This window comes from Dromiciops gliroides, chromosome 2 (genome assembly GCF_019393635.1).
Source record: "Dromiciops gliroides isolate mDroGli1 chromosome 2, mDroGli1.pri, whole genome shotgun sequence".
Classification (NCBI taxonomy): domain Eukaryota; kingdom Metazoa; phylum Chordata; class Mammalia; order Microbiotheria; family Microbiotheriidae; genus Dromiciops; species Dromiciops gliroides.
The window spans coordinates 508,445,526-508,468,164 of NC_057862.1; the positions used below are offsets into that span (position 1 = coordinate 508,445,526).

The 22,639-nt window shown below is 36.3% G+C and overlaps 1 protein-coding gene across 9 annotated transcripts in view; it reads left to right on the forward strand.

Annotated features, from left to right (window-relative positions):
* DLGAP2 (DLG associated protein 2) overlaps positions 1 to 22,639 on the forward strand; it is a 1,236,668-nt gene that overhangs the window by 381,477 nt on the left and 832,552 nt on the right. For 4 of the 9 annotated variants that reach the window (XM_043984240.1, XM_043984243.1, XM_043984247.1 and 1 more), the window contains exon 1: positions 20,568 to 20,999. The exons of the other annotated variants lie outside the window; for them this stretch is intronic. The gene's annotated coding sequence lies outside the window, so the exon portion shown is untranslated. Of the gene's footprint in view, positions 1 to 20,567; positions 21,000 to 22,639 lie in introns of those variants that run through there. 9 annotated transcript variants of the gene reach the window in all.

Here is a 22,639-nt window from a genome sequence, read left to right on the forward strand (position 1 = left end):
ACCTCTGCTTCCATTCTTCCAAAGTGAGTTTCCCCCAACACTTTATCTAGCTCTTAGAAGGGCTTTAAGACCCATTTCAAATCCCTACTCCAGTCCATTTCTTCTCAGAACTTATAGAAAAAGTTTGAAATCATGGAATATTAAAAGTGACTCTTTGGGCAGCTAGATGGCACAGTGGTTAAAGCACTGGCCCTTGATTCAGGAGTACCTGAGTTCAAATCCGGCCTCAGACACTTGACACTTACTAGCTGTGTGACTGTGGGCAAGTCACTTAACCCCCATTGCCCCGTTTAAAAAAAATACCTATTTAGGGGCGGCTAGGTGGCACAGTGGATAAAGCACCGGCCCTGGATTTAGGAGTTCCTGAGTTCAAATCCGGCCTCAGACACTTGACACTTACTAGCTCTGTGACCTTGGGCAAGTCACTTAATCCCCATTGCCCTGCAAAAAAAAAAAAAAGTGACTCTTGGGAAGCAATTTGGAATTATATAAATAAAGTTACTAAAATTTCCATACTCTATGAACTAAAGGCTATTACTGAGCTTATACCCCAAAGAAGCCATTGTTAATGGGGTGGTGGTGGTGGTGCCACAGTGAATAAAGCACTGGCTCTGGATTCAGGAGGACCCGAGTTCAAATCTGGCCTCAAACACTCGACACTTAGTGACTGTATAACCCTGGACAAGTCACTTAAACCTCATTGCCTAGCCCCCCCCCCCCCAATCCTTTTAACATTTAACATTTTAACATTAACATTTTAACCCTTTTAAACATCGCCCCTTTTAACAGATGAGGAAACTAAGGTTCAAAGAAAGCACTTGTTCAAGGTCAGAAAGCTAATCACTGTCAAAATTAGGCCTAAATAATAATCATAATCATAATCATAATCATAATAATCCTAAAATGCAGATGGGTTTTAAGATGTGCAAAATACTTTAAATAGATTATCTCATTTGATGTTCACAACTCTGTGAAGTAAATGCTATAATCATATCCATTTCCTAAATGGGGAAACCAAAGATAAGAGGTTAAGTGACTGCCCAAGGCCACACAGTTTACAAATGCCTAGGACAGGATCTGAACTCCTGCCTGACTTTCCCCAACTGTATGTACCTTTTCCACTGCTGTTTCCACTGCCAGTTACTGCCAATCATCCAGCAGCTTTTCTCTGATAAGTTCTGGCCCTCCCTTCCCACCTTTCCTCACTTGTGCCCTCCTTTTTAGAAGTGGTATCCTTCGAATTGTACTCACCCATAAAAGGGGATCACATTTCCAAGTGCAGCTGAGGACCCAGAGTTTGCTGTGCCAGGAGTTGTCTTCCTTATTTAGAGAAAGGAAGAAAGAAAAGAAGGAAGGAAGGAAGGAGAAAGAAAGAGAGAGAGAGAGAGAGAGAAAGAAAGAGGAAGAAAGAAATAGTATGCTTCAGACAATATAATTTCTTTCTCTGGAGGCAGATAGCATGTTTCATCATGAATCCTTTAGGATTGTCTTGGATCATTGTGTTGCTGAGAAGTCAACAACTTTAGAGAGCTTAAGTTATTTGCTTAAAGACCTACAGCTGATAAGTGTGAGACATAAGATTTAAACTCAGGTTTTCCTGACTTCAATCTAGTTAATCACTTCAATCACCCAATAAGCCACAGAGGCAGGAGTTGGACTTAGGTTCTCCAATTCCCGATCCAGCACCACTACCATAACACCCTGGTCTCCTCATAGCTGAGATTACTAGAAAATTGACTTCCTATTAAGTGACACATTCACTATAACTTGAAAACACAGTAATTTACTTTGAGATTGGAGGCACATAGGTAAACACAGGAAGAGGGAGGAGATCCCAATGATCCAAAAACATAGAATTGGAAGATAAGCACAAAGGGATTATTTATCTCTTTGTTCTGTTTTCATTTGGTTCAAAGCCAAATGAATCTGCAGTTTAGTAGAAGAGGCCTACCCAGCCACAGTTGCCTTTTTGACTTTGATTACAGAAGATGTTGCCTCTCCCTCCCTTCCCCCCACATAACTTGACTGAATCAATCCAGATCTTTTCGTTTACTTTCTAGTTTTTCCCTTCTCCCACATTCACCTGAGAAAATTGGAATCCAATTTGTTTCTGTTAAATTTTCTAAGAATTATTTGTCCTCTAGATGGAGCTGTCCACTAGTCTTTTAAAAGGCTAAGCTCCAAATGCATTACAGAGGGCAATCCAGCAGTCCTCTCTAGACCAGAAGTCCCTGTGGGCACCTGTGCACGCACACAAAAAAAGTCAGTAATGCTAATGTGACCTTTAACCTTGGCAGTTGAGGTTCTCTCATATATTCACTGGCTTATGTTGAAATTCTGCCTATTTTTCAGATTTATTGGCAATCACTCCATCTCCACGAAGCTTTCCCAGAGCCCCTCTGACTTCACTCATCAGCTTTCTTACAAATTTGTAATGTATTGTGTTGTATTATAGTGATGTGCGTGTGTGCCATGCTTTCCTCCTCGTAGATGCTCTACCACTTACAATCAACATAGTTTAACCATGTCACGTGACAACTTTAGTCTTCAGCTTCCTTATATATAAGACAGAAAAGCTGGACTAAATGAATTTTAAGGTGCCTTCCAGCTCTGTTAGTAACAGATATTCTAAAAATGCTGGGTTTTTACCTGGGCTTATAAGGTTGGAAGTGAATTTGGACTTCAAGATCTCATCGCTTTGGATTTGATTAGTTAAAGACAGTCTGGTTAATTAGAATCATACTATATAATTTGGTCATGATTTGTGGTGTTAGATAGTGATCCTAAGGATGCATGTAAGAAAGAGTTGGATCTATGGCAGATTTCTCAGATGTTTCAAAAAGAGCTTGTGTGAAGGAATTTCTAAACTTGACTTTATTAAAATAGTTACCCTGAAAATCTGAGGTCCCAAATGGAATTGGTATGACTGATTGTTCAACCAGTACATGTGGAAAATGTGTGATATTCACTATATCATGGTAGGTGACATTGATATAGTATGTTCAAATTTCCAAAGCATTTTATGTGACAATTCTCTGACACACATAATGTGGGTATCAATCTTTATTTTGCAGAACTGAAGACAAGTGCCTTAACTGGGCTTTTAAATTAGTGTCAGGGGTAGATTTTGAACCCATGTATTTTTTTCTGATTCTTTCAATTCACTATATCACACTGCCTTCTCTCCCTCCCTCTCTCTCTCTCTCTCTCTCTCTCTCTCTCTCTCTCTCTCTCTCTCTCTCTCTCTCTTTTTGTATGGGACAATGAGGATTAAGTGACTTGCCCAGCGTCACACAGCTAGTAACTGTCAAGTGTCTGAGGCCAGATTTGAACTCAGGCCCTCCTGAATCCAGGGTGGGTGCTTTATCCACTGTGCCACCTAGCTGCCCCTCCTTATATCTCTTAGTAAAGCACCCAAAGAGCCACTTTTCTTTTTACAAATACCTGTGGCTGCTGCCATATATGATATAGGAGTGACACTGACAGGCTTTAATGCATCTAGGAAAGTGAAGGGACTCGATGCTATGTCCTTCAAGTCTTGGTGGAAATAACTAGGATGGAAAAGAGAAAATTTAGGGGAAATTTCTTAGCTATTGTAACATACTTGAAAGAATGTCTTGGGAGAGAAATTAGATGTGTGTTCCAGGGCAAACCACTTATTTTCTCTGACCTTGTTTTCTCATCTGTAAAATGAGGGTTTTGGACTAGGTGACCTCAAGGCTCTTTTCCAACTCAAAGGCCCCATGAATTTTGTCAGGTTGGCCATGAAGGGTAGAATCAGGGCCAATGGGAGGTCCAGAGAAGCATATTTTGGTTCCTAAGATAAACTTTCCAAAAGTGAAAAGAAGTGAATTATAAAGCACTGAGGTCTATCATTGAATGTCTTCATTCAGAGATTGTATTATTAATCAGGCAAAAAAAATATTGTAGCTCAGGTGGAGGCTGGAACAAATAATCTCTGAGGTATCTTCACTTCTGAGTTTTTGAGTCTATAAGCAAGAATGGAAAATCTAATTGAAACATTCTAATACTGTCAAAGGTACCATGAAGGATATAAAAGATGAAGATATTCTATGAGGAGCTCTTTTTCTTTGTGGGTGTGGTGGTATTGCTGGCAGAATAGGGAGTGCTTACTATGACTCAATTAGAGGTCAGCTTGGTGTAGTAAAGAGTGCTAGCTTTAGCGTCAGAGGACCTGGGTTCAAATCCAAGATCTCCCATATTTATGTGACCTTTGGCTAGCAACAACCTTTTGGAGCCTCAGTAACTACCTGTGTAAAATAAAGGGTAAAAGACAAAGTAGATTGTTGCTAAGTCCCTTCCAGCTCTAAATTTATGAAGCCCTCCTATTTGAACAAGGAAACAAAAAAGAAAAAAAATCCCTCCTCTGATGCTTAATATCAAATGTGATCTTGGACAAGACACTTAATCACCTTAATTTCAGTTCCCAAGTCTGTAGAATGAAGGAGTTGGACCAAATGGTATTGGGAACCCCTCTGCTTCTAATTCTATATCCCTATATGTACAATGAGGGGACTTAAGAAAAAAGTTGAGAGAAGTATGTCTTGGAGTTATAAATATGATGAAAATTGATTAAACTTTACTCGGGTTCAACTTTATAACTTTATGAGCTGGAATTTCCTGTTAGGTAGAGAACTCAACTAGAAAGTTATGAAATGTGAATCAAAACTAGTTATTGAGCTCCTCTGATAGAAAATCTTCATTAGATAAACTATCTAGGATTGCAAGAGGGTTTCACTTAAAAGATCACAAGGAAGCATTTTGAGATTCTCAATAGTAGGTTTGAAAATTAAACTGGATTCAACATTGGTTTTGAAGTCTATTACTGAAATGAATGCCTCCAGTTGAAGGGGTGTATGTGTGTGTATGGGAGGGGGAGGCACATGTGTTTTAATTTGGAGGGAGAAAATGCTAAGTAGTATATTATTCAGTCTTACTAAGTATCTTGTTTCTAAAATAGAACCACAAATTACTTGTAACTGCTGTCCAGTTACTAGTAGAGTGGAGGTAAAAGCAGTTTATGCTAGCAGGCATTAAGCACAGCTTTCTTTTCTCAAAGCTTAAAGCCAGACTAATCACCTATCCTTTCCATTTGCTTTATTCAGTGTAAATTCCTATTTAGCATAATGGAAGTCATGCATTGTGAAGACAATTGTGTTAGTATTTTCCATCATCAATGTCAAAATGTGTACATTAGTAAGATCCACATTTCATTTCAGTTCTAGGTTTGGATGCATTTTCCTTGCCCTGGTTTGTCATCTTCTATCTTTATAGCTCGTTATCACAAGTGCTCTATTGGTGTGGGAGCTTTTATAGCAGTAAAAGTGGCTTCTGTGTCTAGTGTGAATATATGTCTCCAGGGCTTCTGGCAGTGGAGTGGAGCAGAAGGAGCCTTGGATTTTAAATAAGAGGACCTGGGTTTGAATCCAGTTTCTTTTATTTACTATCTTTGCACACTGGGGAAGTAATTTTAATCTTTCAGGAATTCCATTCTGCTCCACTACCACCTTGTAAAATGAAGGGTTTTTATTAGCTGATCTCTAATGTTCTTTCCAGCTCAAAATCCTGTGAATTTATGAAAATAATAAAGAAGACAATGTTGCTCATCATGATTTGCCCCTTTGTCTTTCTGTGACCTGTTTACTTTTTGTGCTTTTTGCATTCTCCTTATTTAATGTGCTCACTGACACTATACACTTTCCTTCCATGTTGCCCTGGGAAGCCTCATTTTAGGGTGCTGCAGATCTGTGCTCAAGACAAAACACCCTCTTCTCTATAGTTCAGGGATTTTTCCATTCTTAATGTATCACAAACCCAAATCAACTTCAATCCTGAATCTTATTTCAAAGACTTGCTCATGTCTCCCAACTGCAAGTTAGTGGGGAATTTTTTACTAAACTTTACATTACTAAATACCAAAGCTCCTTGCTTCCCAGAAGCACTAACTAGCCATGTGACTTTTAGTAAGGCATATCTCTATGGGCTTTATTTTCTTCTTCTGTAGAATGAGTTGGGTATAACAGAAATATCTTCAAAATCCTTTCTAAGTTTAATATTCTCTGACTTTATAATTGCATAAATATCAGGATAAAATCAAAGCTTTATTTAAAGTCATATAAAAGGGCTATGAAGATTACAAGCATAGCCTGAATTGTACTTTCAAAGGCACTTTTTCCAAAATGGCAGTAAGTTACAGAATTTCAGTAGCCACACTGATTAGGTCTCTTCAGCTGCCAACAATTAAATTATCATCTTTATGCTGATGATTCTCAAATTACTTATCCAGCCCTGAACTCTCTGCTGACTTCTATTCTCACATCTCCAACTACCCATCAGTTATCTATCTCAAAGCAGATGCCAAATAGACACCTGGAACTTAACATGTTAAAAACTAAATTAGTTGTCTTTCTTCCCAAATCTTCTCCCTTCTAAACTTCTGCACTTAGCACGGTGGTATATAGTAGGCACCATGTAAATGCTTATTCCCTTCACAATTAATGTTGAGGGTGCTAACATCCTTCCAGTCCCTTCGGCTCACAACCTAGGTGTCATTCTTGATTTCACATTATTTTTCACTCCCCATATCCAATCTGTGGGCAGTTAAGTGGCACATGGACAGCTAAGTGGTAAAGTGGATATAGTTCCAACCCTAGAGTAAGGAAGATGAATCTTCCTTAGTTCAAATTTTCCCTCAGACACTTAGTTGCTATGTTACCCTGAACAAGTCACTTATACCTGTTTGCCTCAATTTCCTCATTTGTAAAATGAGCTGGAGAAGGAAATTGCAAACCATTCCATTCTTTTGTCAAGAAAACCCTAAATGGGATCATGAAGTGTTGGACACTACTGAAAAATGACTGAACAACAAAAAAATGTCCAATCTACTGCAACGGCCTCAAGATTTCATCTCTGCAATATTCCACAAATATGCCCTTTCTCACTGTTGATACCACCACTCTTCTGGTGTGAACCCTTATCTCCTCATACCTGGGAAATTGCAATAGCTTGCTGGTTAGTCTCCCTGACACATTTCTCCCCAGTCAAGTCCACTGTCTGTTCAGCTGCTAAGTGATTTTTCTAAAGAGTTGATTGACTTCCTACTAAATAAATTCCATTGTTTCCTATCACCTACAATATCAAATATAACATCCTCTGTTTGCAATTTAAATTCCTTCATAACCTAGGTCCTTTCCTACTTATACCTTACACTCCTCCCTCATTTACTCTTTGGCCTCCTTCTTATTCCATGAACCAGATACTCCATCACTTGGCTCCAGACATTTTCTCTGGCTTTCCCCCATGCCTATAATGGTCTCCCTCTTCATCTCCACTGACTGGACTCTGCCTTTCTTCAAGTTTTAGATAAATCCTGTATTCTACAGGAAACCTTTCCCAAACCTTTTTAATTCTAGTGCCTTACCTCTCTTGAATATTTGCTTTTTTGTTTTATATATGCATATGGTATATATTTCATATGTGTTTATTAGCAACTTGCCTCCACTTTTGGATTGTGAACTCCTTGAGGATAGGGACTGTATTTTTCTTTCTTTGTATTCCCAGCAATTTATATAATGCCTAGCATGTAATAGATATTCAATAAATGTTTTTTGACTATTCTAAATTATTACAAAATCTTAAAATAGTTTGCAGAAATAGTTGTGTGTCTGTCATTCTAGGAGTTATTTGCAATTTTGGAATGAATTACCAAAATAAATATTTTGGGAAAAGATTTTGAGGTGGTATATCACTAATCATTTCCTTACAGACTTCAATGGATAGTTCAGTATTTATAGCATCGATATTAAATATTGCCACTTGAATGACTAGAACAGAGATATTTAAGTTATTTTTAATAGTTAAAAATTTTTTAAATATTGTTTTGTAAAGCCTTTAGTCATTTTTCAGCTTTTCTAGAGATATAAACATGGACTCCCATATAAGTATTCACCAAGGATCACAGCTCAAAGTGTTCTTGTCACTTGATTCCATGAGAGGCTAACAAAACCAGCCCCTTTCCAAAAGCAATATAACAATATAGCAGTATAGGGTAGAAAATGATACAGGGTTTTAGGGGACCTGGAGCCCTAGAAACATGGGCTAAAAAGACTGCTCAGTCATTAAATTCCTGAATCATTCAGATCAAAGATTAGACAAATATTTTAAAATTACTCTAGCTCACACTTATTTGGGTTCTCACTTTCTTCAAATATAAAATGAGGAGGTTGAAATAGATGATCTTTAAGATTAAATCACCTCAAAATCCTACAAAATTCAGTTTTTTCCTATTCCCATAATATAATAGCAGAAAGTAAATACTGCCAAGTAGAAAATACATTAATGTAAAGAAAATAATAAACCATAATAATGTACACAAACATTCTGAGTAAATTCCAACAATAATCTATCATTACTTATTGAACTTATATTTATTGAACATTTGCTATGTAAAGAGAACTGTAGGGGCAGCTAGATGGTGCAGTGGATAGAGCACCGGCCCTGGAGTCAGGAGTACCTGAGTTCAAATCCGGCCTCAGACGATTGACACTTACTAGCTGTGTGACCCTGAGCAAGTCACTTAACCCCAATTGCCTCACTTAAAAAAAAAAAAGAACTGTGATAGATGTTAGGAAGGCTAAGTATGGAGAATAAAGCCTAGTACCCATATATCAGAGAGTTTATACTGTAACTGGGGGCAGGAGAGGAAGGTAAGGCAATATAAAATGAATGCGTAATTTCCATATACCAGGAAATATGAAATACATGTCATAGTGTTTTGTATAAAAATTGTTTTGAAAGTTTGTAAGATGAATAGATAGTTCCATCTCAAGTGATAATAATGTGGCATTTAAGCCTGACCTTATATGTTGGGTAGGATTTTGATAGACAGATGGGTAGTGGGAAGAATGAGTATGAAAACCAAAACAACAAAGGGGACATAATTTGGCCATTTTCGCATCCCAGTCTAATATGGTCCTCAAGTCCATTTCAGTGGGAGGAAAGGGTCTTCTTGTTTTGTTACTGATCATAGAAGTAGTATGGTGGTGGATAGTGGATACTGGATTTTGAATGAGAAAAACCTGTATTCAAATTATGCCTCTGATATTTAATAGCAACATCACACTGAAGGCACTACCTAACCTTGATGAAACTCAGGCAATGTTCTAAGTTGTGTCTACTAACTTCCAAAATATTGTGATTTTGTATTGGTGGAGGAAGTCCACACATTAGGAGTTCCCAAGCTGACAAAATCCTGCTAAATTGGTCATTGGATAGTCATTAAGGTAAATGTTGACATGCATATAGTATCCATTAATTAGCCTCCTACTTGTAGTTCTCTCATTAAAGATGAGCTTTTATGGGGCAGCTAGGTGGCCCAGTGGATAGAGCACTGGCCCTGGAGTCATGAGTACCTGAGTTCAAATCTGGCCTCAGACACTTAACACTTACTAGCTGTGTGACCCTGGGCAAGTCACTTAACCCCAATTGCCTCACTAAAAAAAAAGATGGGCTTTTAGTACATAAAGTAATGTCCAAAGGAATTTATAGGAAATATCATTCAACAAAAAGAAAAAAAGTTTTACTGCTGTTAAATGACTGCAAAACAATTAAAAAGGTATACAATTAACTCAGATTTGTGAAAGTCAAATATATTACATTGTCAGTAATGACAAAATAGTCATTTATAATAATTTTAGAAGCTGCCAAAATATGCACATATGTATATTATATATGTTAATATGATAATAAACACCTTAATCTGCTAACTTAAAAAACTTTTTGTAATTACTAATTCAAGTTCAGTTTTCAGTAGGCACACCTACATATATTCCAACCCACTAATGCACCTATATGCAGACATTTTAAATGAATATATGGATGTAGCATGATGTGATGATATGATAAAGAGTGCTGATTGATATTTGAATCATGCCTCAGTCACATACTCATTGTCTGATTACAGGCAAGAGCTTTAACATTTCAGAGTCTCAGTTTCTTTATCTGTACAATGAAGATAATATTACTTGTTCTATCTACTTCAAAGGGTTGTTGGCAGTAAAGTACTTTATAAGACAAACAAAACCCCCAAACAAAACATGTGCATTAGGATTTCATCACCATACTATATTCTTCTCTGATACTTCATCAAAGAATAGAAGTGATCCTGGGCTGTCCAAGATGATGCCAGAAGAGAATGTTTTGGCAGATCCTACAAATTTATATAGGCTTAAAATATAGGTATGTTGATGAACTGGATGGTATGGAGGTCATCTGGGGGCTACTTTGACTACATTCCAAGAATGTCATGAATAGAAGGTTAGCTGTCAGGTAAGGATTTTTTTTTCTAGTCACATTAAGATAGAGACCATTTACTAAGCCATTGAGGGGTTGTAGTATATGTACAACAATGTAGGCAAAGAGTACTCCTTCTGAAAGAATTGCAGATATTGGAAGCATTTTTGCATGTATAAACATATATGTGTGCATATCATTGGTCTGACTATATAATTGAAGGTTGACTTTTTTAAATGATTGTAAATATGAATTTGTTATCAAGTGATTATTTTTTGTCTATTGTGGTGAAATAAAACATTATTCATTTCTAGGCTTTTTCCTGAGCTCTAGGTCTGCATTACCAATTGCCTTTTTGACATCTCAAACTGGATGTCACTTTGGCATCTTAAACTCAGCATATATAAGGCAGAACTCATTGCTTTACTCCAAAAACTCACTAGTCTGCCAAATTTCTCTATTATGGCCAATGCTAACACCGTCCTTTAAATCACCTTGTTTAGGAAACTTGGTATCATCCTTGACTACTCATACACTGACCCCACATATGTAATCTGTTGACAAATACTGCTTCTCTGGCAATATCTCTGATATATACATATATATAAACATATACACACAAACACACATACATACTTATACAGACACTACCTGCTCTACTTTAGGCTCTCATTGTATGTTGCCTAGAATATTTCAGTAGGCTCCTAATTCATCTTATTGACTCAATTCCCTCCCCCTTCCATTCTATCCTCCACCAAGCTTTCAAAGGGACTTTCCTAAATCACAGGTATGACCATGTCCTCCTCCTATTCAATAAATTCCAGTGGATCCCCATTCCCTCCAGGATCAAATACAAAGTCCTCTGTCATCTAAAACTCTTTATAACCTGACCCATTCCTTTTTATCCAGTCTACTTATGCAAACGCTCCTCTACATACTCTATGGTCCAGCCATACTGGATTACTAGATATTCCTGACATGACATTTCATCTCCCAACTCCATGCCTTTACACTAGCTGCCTCTAATCTCTGGAATGCTCTTCTTTCTTACTTCTACATTTTAAATTTCCTGAACTCTTTTAAATCTTGACTTTCCCCCACCCAGATGATGGTTGTGCCTTTTTCCTAAAAGTTACTTTCCATCTACTACTGTACACATCATATAATATATGTGTGCATACACACATGTATGTATATGTACATATTCACACATAATTCTATATATGTAATCTCTATTATGAATATAAGATCTGTGAGATCAGAGAAAGCCTTTTTTTTTTTCATTTTTAGTATCTTCTGCCCATTCCTGTAACAGTCATTGACTGGACATTACATTTAATATATTGTCCATTTTACTAGGGTATGTTCATTACTATAATGGGTATTATTTGCCAGTTCAAACTTTTGGAAATATTCACCATCATAAAACAACCATGGGGAGAGAGAGAGAAAGAGAGAGGGGGGGGGAGGAAGAGGAGAATGAGAAGGGATTTCACTGATATTGGTGAAAACCCAAACTGTCTATTGCTCTTGATGATCTTTAGAATCATGACAAGGAAGCAAAATGGCAGTGAATTGGCTTGGTTCAACTTGCTTGGGGGAAAAGATATCTAATTAGAGAAATTGTCTCAAGGGTGAATGAAAGAAAGACTAAGGAAAAGTTTCTAGTGACTGTGAAGAATTCCATAGCCTAGCCCACAACCTTTATGCCTAATATATTGAGCACTTACTGAATGTTGCCTTAGCAACAAAATGAGTAATTGTAGCAGGCTGGCAAGCAGTAAAAATTCATCGTGATATTTAAGAACCAAAAACTTTAATATTTTATTATCATAATCATTGATTACAATTTCCTTTGTTAAGAGGGTAGATTTTTTTAATAGAACAATTATTTGCTTTATATTTTCAAGAAAATGGAAAATACGTTTTTTAAAGAATTGAACTTTACTAGATCTTTTTGTATAAAGAAATCTATAGCTAGTCATATACTTTTCATGTTACACAGGTTTTCTTTCCCTGGTTTCAGATTTAACATTGGACAATTGGGAGCTGTTCATCTTCGCAAGTGCTGAAAACTGAGTATAATAGAAGGTTTTTACTCCTAGGGTTTTTCCTGAAAGTGCTTTCCAATATTGTTGTTGTTGTTGTTGTTGTTTGTTGTTTATCTCAAACACACACACACACACACACACACACACACACACACACACACACTAAAACACCCCAAAGAAAAAGCAATGTAGTACTTTAAAATGTCTGATGACTGCATATACTTAATTTTTTTTTGAGAAGGGGATATCTGTTACTTCTTTAATATCTCTTAAAATGAATTAACTATAATATCACCCAGAGTACATTTTACTTTAACATGGATTAAAATACTTTGTGGATGTTTAATTTAATCATTCTTAACTCCTTAAAAGTTCACAGAACAGGGGCAGCTAGATGGCGCAGTGGATAGAGTACTGGCCCTGGAGTCAGGAGGACCTGAGTTCAAATCCGGCCTCAGACACTTAACACTTACTAGCTGTGTGACCCTGGGCAAGTCATTTAACCTCAATTGCCAAACCAAAAAATGTACACAGGATTCTGTATTCCACATCAGTCTTTAAAAAATATGACACTACCTTTGATCACTCATTCATGGGGAGGGGAGAAATGTGAAGAATGTTGAGGATACCTAGAATAAACCCTTGAATCACAAGGAACTTGGTATTTTTAAAACTGTCATAAATTGGAACATGGTGTTCAGTTTTAGTCAACATTATTGTATGAATAAGACATCTTTCTTATTCAATGAAAGAAACATTTTGAACACACTTTCAAATGCTTTATTCTTCCATATAAGTAGCAACACTGAGCAAACCCTGTTGGTTTGACCTATGACTGCTTCTACCATGCACACACGAATGCTTTGTCCTCTATAAAGTAAAAGATTGAATATCCTCTGTACTATGAAACTTAATTATTTGATATGCTTTGAACTGACAACCCTAATGTGTGGTTTTTTAAATAAATGATTCAATTTCTTTCATTTGCCTAGTATTTGAAACAAATTTATACCATCGATTTAATTTGATTTCACATTGGTTATTGAGCAGAACCCAGTAGCATTTCTGGAAGCCATTTTGTTGGTTTTAAATTTTTAGTGAAAATGACCAGTGTTTACAAATAGGAACATTAAATTAACTTTAATAATATTTTGTAATTGTTTTGGACTAGGTGTCCATGACATTTTAGTCAACTGATGTATTTAATTAATTTAAACAGCAAGTGGTGCAGCAAGAAGGATGTAGTATTCTCTAGACATTTGAGTTCTTCTTCATCCTCTGTTAGCTTACTGGGCATGACCTTAGGCAAGTGCTAATTTTCTTCTCTGAGCTGAACAGTTTCCTCATCTGTAAAATAAGGGGATGGTACTAAATGACTTCTAAGGTCCCTTTTCTCTATATCATGCTGTGCTTCTCTCTTTCTATTCTTTTTTAGAATTTTGGATTTATCTAGAAAGAACATTCACATTTGTAGAAATTATACTGCATGATTATAGTGTTATTTGATTGGCTAAATCTAAAAGATATTTTTGGAACTTTGAGCAGATTACTGTTAATGACCAAAATGTTAGAAGGGTTCACCTCTCTTCCCTTTCCCCCTCATCTCTTTAATTCTGGATGAGTTAAAAGGGGTTTTCATTATTGAATATTTTCATTAATGCTTTTTTTGTTTTCATTTTTATAAGCATCCAGAACAAAATAATCATAGCCTTCTTTGCTCCTGACACACACACACAATTGGCTTTGCTTTCAGAAAACATGCAAATAGTACAAGCAAAATTAAATATAGTTTGCTCTTAGGACAACAAATGTTAAGGTCACATGCTCAATTGAAGAGTTTTAAATGAAATGTAAATTTCATCTGCTTTTAAGTACTATCAGTTCATAATGTTTTAACCAGAATTACATGCTCTCTGATGAGCATGGGATAAAGGCAACCATAAGAGCTACTATTGAAAGTATACACAGAGACAGACAGACACATACACACATATGCCAAGAATTCTTGCATAAATATGGTAGTATAATGCAAAGGACTCTGAACTTGGAATCAGTAGGGACTTAATTTAATCCTACTCCCACTCCAATACTTACTAGCCATGTGGCTCTGGTTCAGTCATTTAACCTCTTGATGATAGTTCTTCAATACTGCAAATATTGCCAGTGTTACATCTATATCTATAACACTTTTAAAAAGTAAATCAAACTTTTAATTGGTTGTATTTCTTTGTAAGCATTGGATTGTCTCAAGTTCAAATATTTAACACCATCTAAAACCAGAGCAGAAAGCTGCATGCTGTGTGGCATCAGATACCACCTTGGTGGATAGTAGTGATGATCTTGTCAGCTGGAAAATATCTTTGTCATAGTTCTCTTTGAAATGATTTATTTACAAATAGCATGATGCTATGTCATCTTTCAATAACATGAGAAAATTTAGTAATACCAGCATTTCTGGTTGAAAGCATGTTACCAAAACCTAAAAGAACATTGATCTTAATTGAATGTAATGATATAAAACATTGATTTGAAACCTGAGTGTTTAAAAGTAGAGGGGAGAAAAAAGCTTTTTAAATTTGTGTTTCATTAAAGCACCCACTCACCACCTCTCATTTCAAAGGCTTAAGTCTTAGAGTTATATACTTCAAAAATTCAAGTGATCTGTAATCTCCTGAATGTGGATATTTCTTCCAACAGTGCAGATCACAATTCATCCCTGCCTTCTCATTCTGTATACTTTTATTCTTCTATAAGTGCCCAACAGGGATTGGAGATCTTCCTTTAAATCCTGTAACATATTGTGGGTGCTATTATATGTCTTAGGCTGCCCATTTATTATCCCTTGTTCTTGCTACTTGACTGTGCTCCCCCTTTTCCATATCATATATTTCTGTGGTCATTGTTTTATATCTTTGTCTTTTGCACATAAGTTATAATTGCTAATATGCAGGATAGTCACCCCTATTATACATATTTTCATTGTTCTTTGGTTGACCCATTATTTTGATTCTTTAGAGATTGTGATGTCCTACAATTTTTAATCAAGTATTGGTGTTAAAAAGCTGGGGTTTTCTGTCATGGAGAAGGCTGACTCTGTTTCTGTTTTTCTGTATCTCCCTTTCTCTATCTCTCTATCCCTGCCTTTCTGTCTCTGTCTCTGTCACTCTCTTCCTATGGACTAATGCAACAAATTTCTCATCCAGATATATAGAATAATCTGGGAAATAGGCATTCTTTATCCATTTTGTCTTTCTTGTATAGACTATTAGGCTAACTTCTGTTTAGTGGACAGTAATCTCATTGAGGAGGTTCTGTAGTATTTGGAAATGATTCAATCAGCATAATGTAATTAAAATAGTAATATCAAGAGGACCTCACCATCTTTAGGGAATACTTCTGTCATTTATTTTCTGCACAGGAAATCTCCAAAAATCTTTGGTGAGCATGTCTCTCTTTCTTCTTTATGCCATATCAGATATTTATGATCAAATAATTCAAGAAAGTTATCTCTGTTGTTTCATCTACTAATGAATCTTGTGTGGTCTTTAACATATTCATGAGGGACATTATTGGAAAATTATTTTCAAAGTGATATTTTTTGACAGAGTCATTTAAAAATCAACAACAATGAACACAATGGATTTTTTATTTTTCTTCAGACAATGGTGTGACTTTGGATCATGACTTTGAATATGTGGTGTGCTTCAGAAAATAATTTGTGAGAGACTTGTTACCTACTCATATTTTCATTTAATTTTCATGCCCTTTCAATATTTGCAAACATTCTCATAATTTCAAAAAGATTAAAAAGTAGGCATATTGATAATTCTGAGTTCTTCAGTTACTTTTTTTTTTAAGTGAGGCAATTGGGGTTAAGTGACTTGCCCAGGGCCACACAGCTAGTAAGTGTTAAGTGTCTGAGGCTGGACCTGAACTCAGGTACTCCTGAATCCAGGGCTGGTGCTCTATGCACTGCGCCACCTAGCTGCCCTTCAGTTACTTTTTAAAGGAGAAGATAATATTATTGGGTGATATTTTTACCTTTGTTATTATCTCCTATTTAAGAAAACTTATAAAGGGATCATAGAGTGTTTTCAAAACTATATTGCTTTATATTGTGTATATTGGTCAAGACTAGTTGCTGTTCCTATCTTTCTCTTTAATTCCCTTTCTACTACATACATATTACATCAAGTGTTGCAGTGTTAGTTGAAATGTGTTGATTATATTATCATAGATGTGTCAGCACAGTACGTAGTAAGCTCTTAAAATGTTTATTGATTGTGTGAAAGTAGTTTGTTATAGAAATGCTGATATATCTGTTCCAATTGCTTTTTTACTATTTTCTATCTTTCCAATTTAACCTATAAATTCTCCTGCTTGCTTGACTTTCACATCAGCCTTTTGTAGACTTACTTTTTTCTGTACCTACTCTTTCTCCTGAATTGTTGGTCAATACTATCTATAACTTTCCACCATCTTTCTCTATAGCATTTTGAAAATTTGTCCATATTCCTAATGGATGTTTTTACAGATATAAAGCAATGCCATAGTGATTTGTTTAACTATTTTGGAGAGAACTCTTTTTGAAAAATCAGCATTCTTGGAAATATAAAGTAAATACTTATTTCATAAACCTTATTCCATAAATATTTTGTGATATTATGAATAATGAAAACATTTCACAGATTCAATTTAATATTACTTAAAAGAAGTAACCTCTCTGGACTTCATTTTCCTCAATGGTGTGGCTAAGATTCTAGCTATACTGTCTAAAAATCTAATGAGTGGTCACCAATAAATTAGAAGCCTTAGCAAGAGTTTAGACTTTTTAGGCATTTATTAAGGAGCATTAGGAGCTATTGATGAGAGAAAAAGGTCAAAATCTGACTATTTCTAAGAGACCCCATCATCCAACCTGCCATGGCGAGGTCAGGAACAAAAAGGACCCAATGATTCTTTCCTCCTGTCTAAACCAGAAACATCAAATGTCACTTCCTGATGCCAAGGAACTGACCTTCCAAGACACATGGCTTGACCCCAGTCGCCTTCTCCTCATGGTGCAGCTTTCCTACAGTAACTCTCTAGCAGGTGGCGTCGCTCCAATTGTCACAGTTGGAAAATGGTGGGGGTGTAGAACTAAATGATATCTATCCTATATTTCTATAGGCAAAGGTTTCATGTAGCTTTGTGTCCAAATTGGTTCCCAAAGCAGTACAGGGAAGTCTATAGGAGGCCTCAAACAATGAGCTTACCAGTAAGATTTCCTTTGGCTAGTAGTAACTCTGATTTGACAATGGACATCTGATCCTAATTTATTTACAGCTAGAAATATTTTCATGTTTTAAAAGTGCAGGTCCCTGCCCTGAAGGAACTCAGGTAAATAGCATTGTAGATGCTGTGAGGATCTTATTTTACTTGAAACTGCAGACTGAGCTTTAGTAATGAACTCAGATCCCTAGAACAAATTTATTTCCTCTCCAAAGATAAAGAAATAAGAAAATGGTGATCACAGACTTGATGCAATTATTGGTAATTAGAACTATTTAAGTCTAGAACTATTCCAATATTGCTCTCTCCTTCTTCCCTCATTGAATAAATAGTGGAACAGAGGCTTGACTAATGATTTCTTAACAATTTATATAAATATTTACATATATGTATACGTGTATATCAACATCAACAGATTACCAAAACAAGCACTATAGATTAAGCTCATAAGTAGATGAGCTGTTTTTTCTTATAAATTCATACTTATAATTAGTTTTAAAATAATTCTAATAGAGTATGTTAGGTGCAATACTTATCCAATCTAGTAAATAAGGAATTCTGAGTTAATCATGGTTGTGTTTTTTTTTTAAGATTGAATGAAGTGATAAAAAGCATGGTCAGTAGTTTCTTAGTACTGGTTTGAAAGGTCTAATTTTAACAATAAAACAAAGGGGCCAAAATAGACTTTTGATAAACTGTAAAGTTTCTAGACAAGGTCTATGTTTGCTTCTATGCAGGATGAACCTTTGTACATATAGCTGGTCCAGATGCTTTATTGAACTTTAAAGTATGTTACATAATGAGAAAGGCAGCAGTCTGAGACAAGAAATTTGAGTTTGTGTCTAGAATATACTATCAAGTGTCCTTAAACAATCCTTAAGTCCTTGGAGCTTTGGCCTTTTCATGTGTGGGATGCTCTCACCTAGTCTATAACATTCAATCATTCAACAAGCATTTATTAATCACTTACTACTTAATAGGTACTGTGTTTAGCAAAATATGAAAGAACAACAAAAAAAAAACTAGTCCCTGTCCCCAAAGAGCTTACATTCTGTTAGGGAGACAAGAAATATGCATACACATAAACATAGATATTAATATATAATCACGTATCATATCTGTACAGCAATGTATCGTGTATGTGTGTGTGTGTGTGTAGGTTGTAATAGTATAGTTGAATTTTCAGGGGGAAGGAATTTCTTGCTCTTTAAAAGAAATGACAAAGATACATAATTTATTTGGGACAAATGACCCTGACCTCAGAAAAGTAAATGGCTTGAGCATGATCACTGTAAGAGAACTTCTCAAAAGTCTGCATCCCCTTCAATAAGGAAAAATTTCATGATTGAGAATACCAGGATATGCATATTAGGCAATACAAGGGAAAAATCTATCTGGGAGGCCACCTAGTCAGACTGCAAAGGTGATGTGCAGATTAACAGACCAATTAGCCACTTTCTGAAAGCTCTCTTCAGCTCACATTTTCATTCAGGGTACAGTTCTTGGAAGTGGAGGGGAAGGAATCCAAGTGTGGAACCCCATGTTTTACACATTCTCATGTCATTTTCTAAATGCAGGTTGGTTACAATGAATTGTGCTATATATTTGGTAAGAGAATCAAAATTTACTGAGAACTTATGTTTCTCCCTTGAAAAAGAGGAACATAAACATTAAAAGTTGTCTTTGCACACTTTTCACTAATTAATGTCTTCTCTCTGAGGTTACCTCCAAATTGTGTTGCCTATTTCTTATTTGTACATAGCTGTTTGCATTTTATCACCCTGATTAGATTGTAAGTTCCTTCAGAACAAGAACAGTTTTTTGCCGTACCTCTGAAGCTTAGCACAGTGCCTGGTACATAGTATTAAGTGTCTGAGCATTCATTTTCCTTAAATATTTTCAGTACATAATTCCAAAAGATTTCTTTTAAAGAGCAAGAAATTACAGCCAAATATGTATTTGTGTATGTATATATGGGCATATATATATATATACACATTTATACATATATAAATTTCTATGTGTATATACACATCTTTGCACGTGCAGCTTTTCAAAATGCACATTGACCAAAAAACAAACAAAAAAAACAACAACACACAACACAGAACACAATAGTAACAACACATTTTGCTTATTGTTAAAGTTTACTTAAGATTACAGTTTCAGAGCATCACAATAATTTAGAGAGTGGAACTTCCCTTTTATATCTTCCTCTGCCTCAAAACTATTCTAACTATTAGGGAGTTTTAAGTCACAGAGTTTACATACTCTAAACCCCAAAAGGCATTAGTAAGCCATAGCATGGGTCACGGTGGGTAGAGTCTGAGTACTTAATATTTTAAAAGTTTCTTAAACCTTCCTGGCTTTTATTGTCAGAATGGCTAGAAACAAGCAAGCAAACAAACAAAAAGTATTTCTTCCCTTTTCCAGCAAGAAGCTGTCAACTCAATGGATTTAGTCTCAGGGTTCTGTTTTTCAGATGCCAGCGTGCTTTTGAAAATGTGCCATTGTTTTCTGTGCCTATGATTTGATCTTCTTTGCTCCTTCTACAGCTCTGTGAGGAGTTGCTAATAGGCTCCAGCAAGCAGTTTGAGTGGGTTTCTCTGCCTGCACACACACACACACACACACACACACACACACACACACACACACACGCACCCCTCCCCTGCATTTGCAGCTTCTCAGATGGTTATGCAGGATCTATGATACAACATTAGCAGAAACTGCTATAGATTGATGGGGGCCCTCATCAAGCACCCTGCCCACTCAATATTATAAAGATTCCTGTCGTCAGCAACTGTGACGTCCTCTAGGAAGTTGCCCATTTATGGCTACTAGAGCAAATGATATCATCACAATAGGTGGCTCCTGTCTAAATAGGGATCATTTGTGAAATGAGATTAGAGACATTTATCTGAAAAACAGGAGACAGAGGCACCTGCTTTCTGTAGTTGATATCCCGAGGAATTGTACTGCACGCTAATTAAGGCATAAATCTTCATTTCTAATTCTATTACTTGAGAGGAGCCTCCTATTCCTTCTCGGTACCAAACAGCCCCCACATCCACATGGAATAAACTCCAGATCCATGTTTTCTATTATGCTTGAATATATGGGACATGCATTGCAATCCTATGCTTGCCCCACTGCTGCAGTATACTTGTTTTGCAGAGCTCTGTAGCAGGCTAGTGCAAGCTGTGACTAACCAGATCTGTGGATACCTACTTTGCAATCTCTGGCCTTAATTTTTTTTGCAATGATTTTGAATTGCTCACTGAGCACACAGCTGCCTGTTTGGTGAGAAGCTTCGTGCTCTATGCATTTGGATGCTGTAAGCAGTGCAGCAATAGTCTTTCCACGGTAAGTCAAGGATGACTAATTTCTTACTTTTTTGTACCTTCCGTGTCTACTTCATTCAGCCCCATGGCATCAGGTAGAAAAATAATGTGTTAATTATCTAGAAACTAGTTAATTTCTGACAGCTGCTTTTCCCCTCGTTACTTTGCACCATGTTATTTCCTCCCTTTCCCTTACAAGCCAGAGGTTGCTCTGGCTTAATAAGTAAAATACTTAGCTTTTGCTAGATGGTGTAGTAGCATCTCAGGAGGGGCTTAATCTGACTGCAATACAGGGTGCACCTTAATTGCCCAGGGTGAATTTGGGGAAGAGGTATTAGAAAACAAGCTAAAACTACATTCATGCAATTCTAAGAAGGCAAGTTCCCAGGCTACAATGAACTGGAAATAGGATGATCGCTGAATACCAAGGCAATCTCTAAATGTAAGAAGTATCGGCGGGTTCCTAGTCCCATGTATCAGAGATGCAGCAGCTGTGCCGCTGATTTCAGCATTCATTTGGGAATTAATATATCCAGGGACCTGCAGTTATTAAAACCTGTATTTTATATGAAAACAATGAGGAGGAAAAGCCTATAATGAGGATTCCTTTGTAATGCCAAGTACAGTGAAAGATTCTGTATCTCTTATCAGCTGCATTAAATAAGGTGAAAGAAAATCAGAAGCTATTTGATTTCCAAGCTGGGTAGTGCTACCTGGTAAAAAATAGAAACCCTTTTGAAATGTAGGGAACAATAAATACTAATATTCAGGGGAAACCAGATATATTCCATCCTAATCAGAAGAGATTTCATATTTTTAAGCCGATCGCAGGGAGTATGATGATTTTTGATAAAGCATGCTTTGGAGTACACACAGTTTGACAGGGGTCCATGGGAACACTGGGTTACTAGGTCTTACCTTTTAAGATTCATTCATGAAGGGCTTTAGCTCTGGGGAACTTTATAACAAGTGAGCAGGTGCCTACATAGATTGAAATTTATGGATTAGGTGCGTCTTGCCAGGATTTTTTGCCCTCTTACTTCCTCCCCTATTAAACTGAGACATTTTTTTAGCCTTGCCTCGTGCACAGGTTTACAAGTCTCTAAATTTCAATATTGAACCCCATCTTTTAAAAAATATATATATATATATATATAGATACTAGTTTGTGTCAGTTCTCCACTATCTAGATAAAAATAGCCGATATTTTAAAGTTGACTAGGAATATAATCAGGGAACAGTATGTATTCACAGTGCGGCACCTGAACATGACCAGTGAATAGTCGACTGCCATTGGTTTGCAAGCATCGGCAAGAATATTGGCAATTTCATTCATAAGTCACCCCTTAGAGAGCTTCATCACTGTGCCTACCCATTGTATTAAAATGAAATATCTGGAGCCTTTAAGATGTTTGCGATTTAAAATAAGTCACTGGGACTGTTCTGCTTTCTGAGCCACTCATTTTATTTAGCAACAAGTGCTCACCAAGGATTACTTATCAAAAATGTAATTCATCCAAATCAATGCTTTCCAGAGAAGCATTACCAGATTCCCTAAAAGAACATATTTTAAATGGGCTCATTAATAAAATGGGCTCTGTAACCCAGAGCATAGAGCTTTCCTTGCCATGGATGCAATTCAAAAGATATTTGAAGTAGTTA